The sequence below is a fragment of the Oreochromis aureus genome, linkage group 13, assembly GCF_013358895.1.
Source record: "Oreochromis aureus strain Israel breed Guangdong linkage group 13, ZZ_aureus, whole genome shotgun sequence".
NCBI classification, from domain to species: domain Eukaryota; kingdom Metazoa; phylum Chordata; class Actinopteri; order Cichliformes; family Cichlidae; genus Oreochromis; species Oreochromis aureus.
Genome location: NC_052954.1, coordinates 4,300,137 through 4,316,257, shown reverse-complemented (window position 1 = coordinate 4,316,257; position 16,121 = coordinate 4,300,137). Strand labels below are relative to the sequence as shown.

Genomic DNA, 16,121 nt, shown 5'->3' with positions numbered 1-16,121 from the left:
GCACCCTTTCTTTAAACTGAGAGCTAGATAAAATTGTGAACAGTTTGGTTCATCTTTAGTTATATGGTTCTATCTAGCATATTCTATCTTGATAAGCTATGTCTTATCACAGGTTAATTTTTCAAAAATATTAACAATGATTTAAGCAAGGAAAGGGCTACATGTCAACATACAACTCTTTATTTCTATTAATGTCTTACTTCATTGCTACCTGATTGACATGTCTAGGAATTATGAGTGATTGGCACACTGTAGTGGTAAAAGTTGCTACCAATCAAATTATGATATGGTAAAGTTAAAACAAAACACAACTGACTGTTTTATATTATATCTAATATATGTTATGTAATTATCCTTATAATTACAAAATGTTTTATGTAAGATTTATGTTTTGTAATTTAAATCTGACATCACAAAAGTATTTTGGAATTTGAATAATGTATTTTGTAACTGCAGTACACATAATACTAATTTTGAACAATTTTGTCCAGGTTCCTTGCCACGGGGACTCCTTCAGGACCATCGCGTTCAGTTTCAGAGTCAGTGTGTCCACGGTGTGCCAGATCACCCCCAGGTAGCGACGGCCATCTGGGACTGTCTAGTGGGCGACTTAATGGCTGTGCCTTCACCTGGAGACTGGCGGTCCATCACAGAGGGATTCCAGGAGCGCTGGAACTTCCCTCTCTGCTGTGGAGCTCTGGATGGGAAGCACGTCCAGACAAAGGCACCCCATATATCACATAGGACACACACATTGATATACACTAAATATTTATTCCATTTCTTTTTTGTGGTGCCCAAATTTATGCACCTGCTTGATTTATCACATTTAACACAAATATCACTGTGTGTGTCTCCTGTATGATATATTTAACTGACATTTTTTATTGTAACAACCAACGATTTATACAGGAAAATAATGGCTATTAACAAGGTTGCCCAAACTTTTGCATCCCACTGTATTAGTATATTCTGTCATTAGTATAATATGAAATAAATTCTACATGTGTCAAGTCGTGTGCCAACATTTGCTGTGTAGTAGAACTGAGACATTAGTCATTATAAAAAATTTATTTGAAATAATATTAAAATTCTCAAACAGAAAAACATTAAACATAAATATATAAAATATAAGTATTTACAGAGAGACAGGAATAAAAAGGACCCAGCTGCTCTCCAGAGCAGGAACAAGGCTGAGGAGGAAATGCGCCATTGGAGACTGGCGTGGCCTCTTCAGGGACACCAGGATGGCCAGCTCCACCACCGATGGACCGTCCTGGGACCAGTCCCTCAGCTGCCTCGGAGCTGTCCTCCTCTCTAGGCCTGTAAAACAGCACAATACACAAAGAAATGAGAAGGCTGCTACTAGATTTTCATTTCAACATTGAAAAAAACAAACAAACACAAAAAACAGGATATAATCAGATTGGTTGTAGATATTTAGTAAAGGTGATCACAAGGGAATCCCACCGAGTAAAAAGCTATCAGTGCTTGCTGTACATCTGATGCTACAATTGCATACCTGTGGGTGCAGCAGCAGGAGCTCAGGGACTGGGGAGCAAGGAGAAGCAACAGGGGATGCTCTGCTGCAGAATCAGCTGGTTCTATCAAGACAATATTAAATGTTAACAGGTTGAATACAATAATCATAGATAAAGTATATACAGTGGTCCCTCATTTATTGCAGCAGGGGTTGTCAGAATAACTAGCCCCTCGCCATGCACTTTATACACTTTTTCCCCCCCACACATGAACATTAGTCACAGTTCTTACAAGTTGTTTCTCAAAGTGCAAACCTTTGTAGATTGCAGAACATAAAAGTATTATGCCGTGTTTTGTCTTCATCTGCCTGCCACTTTCGTGCGCCTTTTCCCCTCGCGGTGCAGGTGTCTATTTCCGAATGAGGGTCATAGTTATGGGTGTTTTTGTGCTGTTTTATCTATTGGATGTGATGGTTATCAAAACAAAACATGATAAATTTGACAAGCGCAGGAGACACAGCACGGAGGAGATTTGTCAATCAGGCTGCAGAATGCAATGCTGTACTGTGCAAAAAAAAAAAAACAGCGAAAAAGCGAGGCAGTGACGGATGAGCGGGACCACTGTGTGCCGTTTATTAATAAACAAAATATATTCCTATATGACAACATGCATAAAAGCAGAACGGTATTTGTACATCAGTGGGAAAATAGCGGTGGCTTGCTAGCTTTGTCTGCGGCTTCCTCGGTCAGTGAAAAATGTAAAAGAGAAATTAATGAACTTACCAGGTTGCCCGATCTCTTCACATTTCTTCCTCCAAGCTCGGTCCTTTATATTCCTGTCTCGGTACACAAAGCAGCTGGTGTCGTACAGCTCCGGGTTGTTTGCTACGGCGTTGATTAGCCTTCCCTCCATTAAAGAATGAAGGGTTTTGGCTGGATCTGCCCCTTTGACCTAGGTCACAGCCACGTCACCAGGCTCCTGATTGGTTGTCGCGGCGCGATTTGACGCTGGAGTTCAGATTTTCCAACTCGAGCGGTAGAGGCGAAACACGCGTATGCACAAAATGCAACACAAAAATTCACCCGCGTGGTTTTTTTCGCGAGTCAAACGCGCCCCACGCGCTACACTGATGCGCGTTTCAGGCGTTTTGGCGACCCAAATCTGCCTCCGAATTTTCGCTGGACGCGCAATCGCGTGTCATCGCGCTCTTTCCATTGACTTTACATGTAAACCTGACGCTCTGGCCGCCTCTATCGCGTTCGGTGTGAACACACCGTTACACGCTTGCTTTACTTCTCTCTGGGATAACTTCCTCGGAGATGAAATGCTGGTTTGGCAGTGAGGCTACAAATACACACAGCCGCTCTATCACGTGAGCGCACTGCTCCGACATGCTACGGTTATGAGCCGAGTTACGCCGTGTTGCAAGTTTTGTGAGGTGCTTTTTTGATATTTAATGGATCGATTACATTTTTTATTTCTGGCCGATATCCGATCCAGTAATTTAGGTCAGTATCGGACCGATACCGATACGTAATATCGGATCGGTCCATCTCTAGTCTAAAGACAATCCCTTGGTATGAGTAAATATGACTATTACTATTACTTGGTCATATTTTCAGGTTTTGAAAACTGTTAACATGTTTCCAATCACCACACAGTATTTTATCATAAGAATAAACAAGTAAAATGAAAACCAAACCAAACCAATGGGTTCATTTCATATAAGGGCCAAAACATCAAATCACAGATGCTATGCTTGTTATTTCGTCCAGAAAATGCCATAAATTTGAGATACGCGTTAGCTTTACACACACACAAGTTTATCTGTAAAATTGTAGAGCTGTGTAAGACCAATGTGGATTGACCTCAGTGGAGACATAAGACTCAGTGGCAGAGAAACAGTTGACCCACAATGCTCCCACCCCCTACGCTTACGTAATATCACAAGCATTACATAAGAGCCCTGTGGCTCCAGCAGAGACAGAGCCACACAGAAAGGAGAGAAAGAAGAGGCAAAGCTGATGCATCATTAAACTGATCTAAGGAGGCTGCTGTGTTTGAAGAACTGCAGAAAAGATGCTGCTTTATGCAGATGACAGATGGCTTTTCCTACATCTATGAAAAAGCATGCTGTACCATCTGCTGTGTTGGACAGATGCACACATAAGCATGCTGCAGCGTGTATAAGGAGAGTGCAGAAGCAAACAGCAGCCCTGCTCTCATTAAAGAAAATTACATCACTTTAAAAGAAAAAAAACAACAAGGTATGGACTGATCCTAAAATTCTCTGAAACTAGCAAAGAAAAGATGTCTCCTCATTTTGTGTTTTTATGATCGCAGTGGAGTTTAACACAGTACCATGAAATCTCCCATAGTCCTTTAGTTGGACTGACATTTGGTGACACTGAAGGCCACAGCATGGGATTCACATTATTTCAAACTCAAACCATCCAGTGATTGCTTGAATGAATGAAGCATTCATTCATAGAGTAGTCATAGGCATTTTCATCTTTGAAGAGAAAGAAAGTGCTTCATCATAGTATGAAAGTGATTACTCTAAATAACTTTATTCCACATGTCGTCTTGAAAGAAGCACACCCATTTCAGTATGTTTGCCCCACACAGAAAAACCGAACCACCTGATCCCATCATTTGTGTGAGCCAAGTAGGTCTCTCTAATCATCTGGGATTCCCACAATACTAGACTTTCAAACTTGATCCCACAACACATGAAAATGACAAAAAATTAAGGGTCACTTATTTTTAAAATAGATTAAAAATGCAAATAACATCAATAACAATACTGTATTAATTTGTCTGGCAAAAAAATACAGTAACATAAATGTAAAGTACTATTTATTCATCTCAGTCTTGCTATCTATACGTCTGTGTGAAGTGGTGTCCCAGAAAAAGAGAAGGCAGCACTCATGGTATAGATACTGTTGCAAATGAGAATCTAATCCAGGGATTAGGATATGGGTAATAATTGTAGCAGTGAAACATTAAAAAGTGTGACCCAAATTGGCAACAGATGATGTTAGTCTAAAAAGTACAAGCCAACATGTTTCAACAGGTAAAACTTGTACTTGAACTGCAGGTTTGTGAGGGTAAACTACAGCTACAAGTGCATGCACTCACACACACACAGAGCAAATCAGCCGTGTAACCTTCACAGACATAATCCTGCAAATGTATTTTAATGCATTAAGAAGAATGTGTAAGTTTAGTTTAGTTTCTTACTTTCTATACTTTGTATGCTGAACTCAGTAGCTTCAGACAGGCACGGTCTGCACGACACGTGCATGTAAGCAGCAGCAGAAATATGATGTAAGTTGAAAATGTTCAACCCCGTGGCCTTAAGCTTGCTAATCGTTAACACGTTACTGCAGAAGAAAGCATTTAAGTACACACATATACACAAACTGCAGCATGTGGTTGCATTTATTTTCTACCACAAGTGCTTACAAGTGAGTGGGTGGTATTACCTAACACGTCGGACATTTGTCAGCAGGAAAGAAAAGTGTAGAAATTAGAGAAAGAGAGGGGGGCAAACAGAGAGGTCGATTCTATTTACTGCATTTTCCTGTAAACCGCCCACTAACATCATGTTAGATAAATACAAATAAACAAGTCTTTGTGATGGCTTTTAAGATATGAAGGAAAAGGCAACAAAATAATACAGATAACTGCAAAAAGAAACACGTCCAATGGGAAAACAAAGGAAAAGACAGCAGGAGAGCAGAGCAGGAAGATTGAGTGAACGGTTTAGCTGCCGTCTGCTCCGCTTCGCTTCTCCATAAACTATCCCTCCGAGTGTCTGCAGCCCTGGGCCATAATTAGCACCATAGGTGGCATAGTGAAGGGGGCGTCAGGTTCACGTTAGCCCACCCCTGAGCTACAGTAGCTGGGCAAGTGACCTCTGTACTCCCTGGGTTGTCAGTGTGGGGAAAACAACAACAACAACAACAACAACAACAAAACTGCCTCTGCTCCTTCTTGTAGCTCTTTAATTGTTATTTTAATTTGACTGGTACTATAATAGCCTTGCCATGTTTTAGATTAGAAACAGAGTGAGAGGTAAACCTGATATACAACATTAAGACATAAGGCTCAGCTGCAGTTTATCACCTTTAAACTGGAAACTTCCTTACAGGACACGAATCCCGTTATGCTAAGTTACTAAATGATAAAACACTGAAAGACCATTTATTCATTATTAGCTATTTAAGTGAAAGACCTAAGATATTAATTCAGATTTGCAGAAAAGGTGCTGTTGGAAGAGAATCCATAAAAACTTTAAAGGAGCATTTTCAAAAGTCTGGAAAACCTTTTAGCAAGTAATTAAAAAAAAAAAAATTAATATAACAAAAATGATGAATCTACAGAGAATAATTGAGACTTTGTGTATACAGTCCTTGTATACTCTGCTGAGCAACCTACCAGGGATTCATCTGACCTTTAGTGGTTAGAGTCAGGCAACAATCAGCCATTTTAGGCACGTTGTGGTGACTGTTTTTGTGATTTGGTGCTACGTAAATAAAACTGAACTGAATTCAACATGCTCCAATATGTTAACCACCTGTATGGTTTACCAAATGTGTTGAATGGTGTATGTGTGTGTGTACTCCCAGTTGTGGCCATAATAATTATAATTCAGCTGCGGAAGCAGGCAGGTGATACTTTTATAGAGCTGAAACCTTTCACTGAGTGGAAACTGACCTGGATGGTTGATAGAAATCCTAAGCCTAATGTTCACCTTTTAGTGTTGGAGACTCACTTCTAATCTCTCCTGCTCCATGATGCTCACACAGATAACTGTGTCTTTTATTGTTGTAAATACACAGGAAAGGACATCTAATATTTACCAATCGAAATAACCCCTTCCCCCTCCGAAAATGGTTTGTTCCAGCTCGTCTTTCCCCTACTCTGGCTCTAGCTCCGTTGCTGCCAGAGCAATGGTGGCTGAGACGCAGCAGAGCGGACGTGGAAGCGCCTGCCTTAAAACAGGACATATTAGCTGCATTTAACCTTCAGTTACTCTTTTTATAGTTGGGTAGGAGTCAGGCCATGTTATTTTTAGCTGAAAAACATTACACCCAGGTAACCTGCAGTGTTGAAAACGTGTTTCCCGACTATGTTTGCTACCCTATAATCCGTCCTACTCTGTAGTAAAATCAGCGATATTTGATTGTCCTGTTGCTCCCATTGAAATTTATATAGCCTATTTAAAATCTAAAACTTAACATTGTCCGTAGCCTGCTGTTGTTACCACTGTCCTGTTTGAAATGTAAATGAGAGAAACTGGTTATTTTGTCATATGTGCATGTGCCGATATTAAACCCAAGGTACTAACTAGCTAACTGACTGGATGCTGTGGAATTACAGGGATTATTTTACATAACCATCATCTTATCATTGCATTAATTATCATTTCATCAAAGTGTTTATTGAAGCTGCTGGCATTATGTTATAATTTATATTATAGGGGTTATCATAATCAAATATTAACATGTTTATTACAGGTGCAGTTATAACTACTTTAAAATGATTGAGTTAAATATATATGTATCATAACTCATATGCTGAGTATATTGTTACAGTAAAATAGTAGCTGAGCAAAGGCCTGAATGTATTCAGCTTCTTGTGGTATTTGAGTTTGCTTAGTTACAGGTGACGGAAGGATGTCCAGTCCATGGTGACCTCAAAGGCCTTAGGTCATCACCATATTCGGAAGAGTATGCCACAAGGAGGAACCTCTATGTTGCATTTAATTCTTAAAATACATGAATGTTCTGTACATGCAAATTATGTGCTTGTAAACGCAAGAAGGGGCGTTACAATACCCTGATGTTATAAAAGCAATCTAGAGTGTATTTTGGAGAGAGATGTACAACTGTTTTGCAGTTTGCACCTCTCCACGCTGCGTGCATTAAAATCAATTGTTTGAACCACCTCTTCTGGACTATCATTGTTTTACTCTCATCCTCAATTTCGAACCCGTAACATTTGGTGCATTGGCCGAGGTTGAGGGAGATAAGTCGGAGAATGAGACTGAGAGGGTCCAAGGTGCTCAAACAGGCAGACACGAGTCAGTGGTCGAAGTGAGTGGACATAAGCCGGCTTATTCAAAGGTAAGGCACTACCTGTTGAATTATTTCCAAACAGTGCTGAATTGGTTCTGACAAAATTGAAAGTCTACTCACTGAAAATTACTGGTAAAGGTCTGTTTTGATTTTGGTGAAAATCTCATGAGAATTGAAGTTGAAGTTATGGTAATGTAAGGTTAAGTGACAGTACTGATTAAAGGAAAAGCAGTTGGACTGCGAAGACAAGAGGATTTAGAATAAAGAGGAATTAGAATAAAGAGAATTTAGAATAATAGGTAATTGGTGAAGTTTGTGACATTAAAGTCTCAATTGAATATAAAGCCGGGCTTGGACACCGATATGGTGGGTTTGTGATTTTTGGGGTGTCTTCAAAATAATTAAATTGTATAGAACGGGACTCTGGGAGTCTAACAAGTGCATTGCTCAGAGGTAACGCTTGCCAAGGTCAAGGACGCTTAGACCTTGTCCTCAGTTGAGGGATAGTCAGTTGGTCACTGTGGAGCTTGGGGCACTCCAGAATAACTAGTGGTTGGACCACTTTGCCGTCCGGGACGGTGGTTTGCACTTTTTTGGTCAGTAGAAACCGGGTTTCGGGCGTGTAACTTTAACTTAAAACTTCGGGAAGCCTGGGATGTGAAGTTTCCCAAAACAGAGCTTTTCGGCAGGGGTTGAGTTGGTTGACGCTTTTAAATTGTGTAGGGTCTTAGATATTTGACCACGGCCCGGGCCGAGACTGGTTAAATTGATCACAAAAACTCAGGAGTTTGTCCCTTGGAGGTTAATTTAAAAACTGTCTAAATTGTGTAGGTTTTGAAATGAGAGGCCTAAAATCTGTGCAGTTGTAATCATAGGACGTCTGTGTAAATATATTAAGAGACTTGTCTGAGTCTGTGAGTCAGGCTGGTATTATTTTTAGACTGTGTGTGTGTGTGTGAGAATGCAAATAAGGCAGCTGAGAGGTCCATAGAGTATGAGGAAGTTTATAGAGACTGCTAGACATTGCTGATGCATGTACTTAAGACGCTGGTTTTGTTTATTACAATATGTAAGTAAAGTTTTATTTCTTGCCACGACTGTATGACTTTTTGCGGGGTTTTGAGATAGGATACATAAACTGTTGATAGTTAAGACCGTTACCTGGGTTCTGAGAACTGAAATTGAATTTGAGATAATTTAATTAATAAAGATGTCTGTAAGCGATGTGTGTTTTGGGGTGTCGAAGTAAGATGTTTTAGGATTTTAGATGGGTTTTGTTTCAGTTTGAGATAATATATACAGTTACATTTTCTGTGTGTGTGTTGTTGAGTGACAACATGCGCAGTTTAAATTGGGCGCTGTTCCTTCCTCTTTTTAGTTTTAAAAACACAAAGGCTGTGAGATTAAAAATTACTGTGAGTAACGGTTTGACTTTTGACTAGGGAAATAATATGCTTACTTTTGGGTCTATGAAGATATTTGACCTTCAGTGATGTTATGAGAGGTTTCAGTTTTCTTTTCTTTTTCTTTTGACTTGCTCTTTCTGATCATGGAAGGCATGTCCAAGATACTCGTATGAAAGCGTATTTCGAGTGATTTTAATTGTGTGAATGCTGTCAGTATTTGATTTGAGTGACTGTGTGATTTGTCTGAGTAAGTGAAAAGGGGGAGTTTGAAAGAAAAGGCAGTGTGTGAGACGATTACTGAATGACTAAAGAGGTTAGAACCTTTAAACGTGTGTATGGAATAAAGGAGTTAGATTAGTTTGAAGAACAGGAAATATGGCTCTGTGTACCGGGGCTGCAGCGACAGGAAATAGTGAACAGGAACTTTGCATGCCCATATATGGGAACTGAGTGTGTACAGAAAGAACACAGAGAGACAGACGAGGCCCATGGAGCAAATGAAGCCTTTAAGAAAAATGAATATATTACTAATTGTATGCTTTAGTGTGTCAATACAGGTGGACTCTCTCAACATTGCAACCTTGAGTTCAGCAGCAGAAAAGTAGATTAAAGAATTGGGAGAATAAGCCAGTTTTTGCTCGAAATTGTGCGGCTGGATCTCTCACTTTGTCCCTGAAGCGGAGAAGAAGTTCAAAGGACAGTCAATCGCCTGATGAAGACCGACAGAACATCGTGGACTTGAATACAGCAGGCAAACGACAGTGCCACTGATCCATTAACACTGATGACGACTGACGACCAGCAGCAGCATGTAAGAGTACTGCAACATGTACTGTGAAAATACAGGCTGGGCAGTTGAACAGTGGGATAAAGAATTGTGGAAGAGCACTGGACATTGAGTGATATTTTGCCATGCTGGGACTTAATCTGAAAGAAAGACTGTAAAGAAACAGAGAAGAAGACAACAGCTGAGTTGAGACTGTGTTTACTGGAGCTTTGAAGCCCGAACAGGACATTGTGCAGAGAGGACCAGTGAGAGATGAAGCTGGACGAGTTGGACTGCGAGAATATAGGATATAATTGGATTGAAAGTTGAAAGCCTGAACTCATGACTGTTTAGGGATGTCCACCACAGCATAACAAAGAGGTAAACACTAGAAAAGGTGAGAATAATGAAAGAAATAATTGTCATTACCTTAAGGAATAGAAAACACACATACAAATTGTTACATGTGAGATTATTTTGAAATGAATTAGAAGTGAGATAGTTTGAATCTAAAGCTCAGTGGTGAAATGCATAAATTAAATATGAATATATAGGATGCAATGAAGAAGCAGTTTACACTCAATTAACATAAAATGCAAGGAAGAACACGCTTACATGCATGGCATAATTGGTGTTTCTGATCAGAGATAGAGAAATGGGTTATTTAGGCACTTGTGATAATAATGAAAATGTCTTAGTTTTGTTATTCTCAGGAGTAAAAGCAGAACCGGACAAATTCTCCACAGCAGCAGTCGGAAGAAAATTATAGGTTAACATCAATGGATAGGTTAAGGCAAGTTTCTGGTTGAATTGTTCACAGAATGATGTGTCCAGGAACCTGAAAAGTAAGCCCTAACTCCTGGCTGAAGACCAGGAGTGCTTTTATTTAAGGTGGGAGACCAAAAGTTTGGGCTAGTAATTCGGGAAAGAAAAAAACTGCTTAACTGGAGAATTGGGAAGGAGTCTGGGAGACTGCGAAGCCATAGATGCAAAATACCACACACAAACAGAAAATGCATTAACCCTACAAAGACAAGCTCATGAAGCTTGTCTAATCAAAACTTGATGCATAGAGACATTGATTGAAAACCCGGCTAAGAACACAAGCGTATGCAATGAAGATCAGCTTGCTGGTTGTATGAGTGAGAGAATGGTGTGAATGTTTAATAAAATAAATGGAAATTAACAGAAGAAAAGTGATTAAAGCAGTTTTATAAGAGTGAGTTAGGAGTGCTTTTGCACTGATTGATAAGAGTAAGTGATTAGTATAGAAAGAAAATGAAAATAATTCAATAAGGTGTTAAGGTTTCAACATGCATTTCTGTTGAAGGTGCAGATTTGGACAAGAAATTTATAATTTAGTGTTGACACATTGTTATAACGTGTTTATATTTTAGGCTGAATCTAAGTATGGTGAAGTGTCTAAGGGGACATGGTTGTGTGTAAAAGCGGTGCAGTTTGGACAAGGTTTTCAGTGCGTTGAATGGGTGAAATTTAAGATGGTTTAAGATTTTTGGGGCTGTTGTTTTCATTTTAATAGAGGGAGTTTTGATAAACATGGACATGTCTAAAAGGGCCCATAGTTTTTATAACAGTGCACTTAGAAAAAACCTGTCAGGTGATTTTGTTTTGTACTTTGATGAGCTAACAATCAGCTCTCTTCTTCTCATTTTTGTTCTAAGCAGGCCTGCAAAAGAGTGGATAACAGCGCTGAAAATTCTCGGTGACCTTCTCCAGATTACAATAGGCAGAGGAGAAGGCTAAGTCTCTGTCTAAAAGGATTGCCGCGAGCCAATCCAGTCTAAAAGCAGAAAGAACTATTTTCTTAAAAACAAAGTAAAACAAATAAATGAGTTGATGTTGCTGAGAGTGAAGACTGAATATTTGCGAGATAGTCTCCACTGTCAGCAATACCTGATGTTAATGCATGTGAGTGAATGTGTGTAAATGGATGGTGACTGGACGGACGAGGCAGACCATAGGTTGGACCGACTGGACACTGACAAAAGACTGGACTAAGGTTGGACACATGACTGATAATTGTTCTGTTTTAACTTTTCTTTTTAAAAAACATAGGTTGGATCATAAGTGGAGAAACTGAGTATAAAAGGTGATGTTCTGGTTAACACAGGCTTTTGTTTATAGGACGTTTCAAGGATGCAGGCTGTGGATGGAGCCAAGAAAGGATTTGACATGATGATTAATTTGATTTCATTCCTTAAACACAGGTTTAAGCTCCGGAGCATTTATACATAATATGATAGGACTAAACTTTTCTTTTAATTGCCTAACCTGAGTGAAGGATTTTGAGTTTGTAACACATGAGATGTGTCACAAAAAGGGGGGTGTTAATATATGCGATTAGCTACATGAAATGTGCTCTTTTAGGGTTACTAAGCAAATGTCTACGTGACCTTTACCTAATAACCTTTGTGATGATAAACTTGTTTACCGACTTGCTCTCTTGTAGAACATACAGACTTAGAAAAGGGGAACCTCAGCTCTGAGTTCTGAGAATAACTCTGTTAAGTTGACAGGAAACACGTCGAGACAGCAATATAGGGCAAATGTGTTTGAGCTTGTAATTAAATGTGGGACTTGAAAAGAGGAAGCAAATTTGGTACAGGATGTACTTGAGATGATCAGACGAGAGAAAGAGAAGGTCAGGAATAGTTTAAACTAAGATTGAGAAAGCAAATGGGGTAAAAGGGGGTGTAGCTTCAGGGCAGTTCACAGCCTGGCGTAAACGCAAGGTGCTGTCACACAGCTTAAGTTATTTGGTTGATTTATTTTATGACAAAATAATAAGGAAATATTAAAAATATACAACACGTTGAGAAGATCTCTTTTGTTATATTTTAGTGTTTAACATGGAAGATGCCTCTCTGGAGCTTCTCTCCTGGTGCTGCTCCACCAAAAGAAGTTTATTTATAGAGACTATCTATGTCAGCTCCCAAACAGACAACAACAAACCAAGACTAGCAATAAACAATCTAAACATAAATAATAATAAATAAAGAACAATGCAGAATCCAAATCTGAACCGAAGAATAAAATAGTGAAATGTGGATTATTGGGTTTTTCTCTGTATATATGAAGCATTTGTAATGTGTATCTGCTCATTATCTTGTTTTATGTACTTTAATGAAGGCAGGCTTGTAGAGGCCAGTTTTTACTCACAAACAAGTGCTCAGCCAGACTGAAAAACAGGAAGCTTTAGTGCACAAGGCATATTAATAAATATAGACACAAAAAGAGGAACTCCCCATATAAACAACGTTCAAAAATGTGTGAAGTATAAAGTACCGAAATAACACTATATAAGTCACAGTTGATGATTCTAATGTTAGAGAGCTCTTGCAACTGGCGTCTGAGCTGTGCAGAGGTCTCTCTTAAGACAGGTACTTACGTAGGTTAGCATAAGGTTGAGTCCAACAGAAGCAAGGCACCCTAAATGCGCACAGCATGCAGCAGGGGCTGCCAAAATAATATAGGAAACAGCACATGTAGGGAGAGGACACTCACTAAAAGTTCTAACTAACATAGTGTGGTGGCTTATGTGAACTTGCAGGCGTTCACTATGACATCATTAGCACAACAGAGACTGAGTAAAGTTTTAGATGCTCGAAACCTGACATTTACACATGAAGGAATCAATATGGCAGATTTAATGGGATTAGGAGGACCTAATTATTGTACTAACACAGCAGAACTTGAAGGGAAAGTCAGGGAAGATTTAAAAGCAGGACCTGTTGGGATTGGGGATTTAGAGATTTTTTAATGCTATCATATAATCTGCCTTAGGATGACTGTGTTAATAATGTGTTGTACAGTATTATTTTATGTTTGTCATAACAGTGATGTCTCTATTTACAGGTTGAGTTCATTTTATACACAATGCATATCTGTGCTTGTTTAGAGTTGATGTTCCGTCCAAAAGGGTTTTAAGCTTCACTGGTGAGAGTGTCCAGGTGATACATGTTGAGGGAAGATGAGAACATAGCAGGTTAATTGCACGCACGCTTACAAACACACATGATTTATATATAGGCCAGGCCAGAGGCCTGGACTTGATGCAGCTTTTAACTTTACAGCTCCTAACTTGCAGGAATGGCGGGGAGTGTAATGAATGAATGCAAAACATGCTTACAGACACAAACATGACAGGGGTTTATTTTACAGGGTAAAGGTGGACCACAGGTTGCTTTGTTTCTGCTTAGCAACTACTGAGGTAAATGGTGTTAAAGATAAATATGCAATAAGTGAACAGGAAATGTGTAAGGGTGAGCCGGGTGAAACAAAATGTTGTGGATAATGGAAACTTGTCTAACGGGCATTAACAGTAACCTTTGCATGTTATGTATATGCTTGAGGCCAAAAGAGGCGTAAATCCAGATAGAAAACTTTGAAGTGTACTTTTTAGCGGAGATTTAGGCTGACATGGGGATGGTGTGCATTTTACTTGGGTTGTGTTTAATAAGACTAAAAGCGTTGCTCACACACATAAAGAGTATTGAGATTAAATAAAGTTAATATAATGGATAGAGCCCAGAACAGGATAATACATAAGTAAAATCAAATGTAATGTTTGATTTCACTTTTATTGGGAAACAATCAGGCTAGAAATGTGAGTAACCTATGTTTAAACTGTGAAAACACTCTCCACATACATTAAAACTGTGCAACTCTGAGTGGGCCATGCAATCAAGCAACTGTTACATATCTGTATTAAACTAGCCAACATAGACTCACCACCACATGATGTTGCCCTGCAGCGGGGGCAGAAAATCATTTGCAAACCAGGGATCTTCGTTGATTATCATATCCTTACTTGTATGTACACACACACACACACAGAAGGAAAAATTTTCAAACAAAACAAAAACAACTTCCCTTATCCTGTCAAGCACAGGAGCAAAATAAAAATCTCTTTGGGCTCTGTTAAAATTTCTTTAGTAAAAGTGTAAAAGGCCAAACCTAAGAGGTTGGGCAAACAGGAAAGTCCCTCCAGTATCAGGAGTTTATAGACAGGAAACATTTTTCACTTTAACGCCTTTTTTCTGAAAAACCACTGACTCATAGATGCAGATAGACATACAAGTGCACATACATCCAGATGTGCATTTAGACATTAAAAGTGTAGAGGCATGTACACACAGATTGGCAAACCGGTACAGAGTCTAACTGAAGAGCTTAACAAAGCAGACGTGGCAGTAGGGTTTATCATTTGGCCTGATATGATATTGTGAACCAACTTTGAATAATGACAGGAACCTTAGATGAACACAGTAGGTTAGTAAGGTGTAGCAGAGAGAGGCTGTTTGTTTTCTATCCCTTACAGGAGAAGATTTCCACTAGAGAGAGACCCAGAAGAGGAGCGGAGATTACCTAAGCATGAAGTGTTTTCAAGTGGGGCTGGTGTTTAGTACTAGACCACCTAGAGGACAGGAGGTTATTGTCTGATTTGCTGAGTCAGGGGCGGCAAGAGAGGGTCAGAGCGAAGGTAGTGGACCTGGGAATGGTGTAGTGACGTCTTTGGAAGACGTCAAAAGGGGGAATTGTGGAATTACAGGGATTATTTTACATAACCATCATCTTATCATTGCATTAATTATCATTTCATCAAAGTGTTTATTGAAGCTGCTGGCATTATGTTATAATTTATATTATAGGGGTTATCATAATCAAATATTAACATGTTTATTACAGGTGCAGTTATAACTACTTTAAAATGATTGAGTTAAATATATATGTATCATAACTCATATGCTGAGTATATTGTTACAGTAAAATAGTAGCTGAGCAAAGGCCTGAATGTATTCAGCTTCTTGTGGTATTTGAGTTTGCTTAGTTACAGGTGACGGAAGGATGTCCAGTCCATGGTGACCTCAAAGGCCTTAGGTCATCACCATATTCGGAAGAGTATGCCACAAGGAGGAACCTCTATGTTGCATTTAATTCTTAAAATACATGAATGTTCTGTACATGCAAATTATGTGCTTGTAAACGCAAGAAGGGGCGTTACAATACCCTGATGTTATAAAAGCAATCTAGAGTGTATTTTGGAGAGAGATGTACAACTGTTTTGCAGTTTGCACCTCTCCACGCTGCGTGCATTAAAATCAATTGTTTGAACCACCTCTTCTGGACTATCATTGTTTTACTCTCATCCTCAATTTCGAACCCGTAACAATGCCCATTAACCTTATAACTCCTGTTGTGTGTGTGTGTGTCTGTGTGTACAGAGAGATAGCTAGGTTCATAATGGATATGAGGAAGGTTTTTCAAAAAAAGGAGCCACATTCAGGTAAAAGTGTAGGATCAAATGATCCATCAATAAAGGATAATGTTGGATCAGTGTTTCAGTATTTATATCCTTTA

At 39.2% G+C, this 16,121-nt stretch overlaps 1 protein-coding gene across 1 annotated transcript in view; it reads right to left on the bottom strand.

Moving 5' to 3' along the window:
- The window catches only part of LOC116318747 (sodium/potassium/calcium exchanger 3-like), a 193,150-nt gene that overhangs the window by 40,160 nt on the left and 136,869 nt on the right, over nucleotides 1-16,121 (bottom strand). The gene's annotated exons all lie outside the window — the stretch shown is intronic.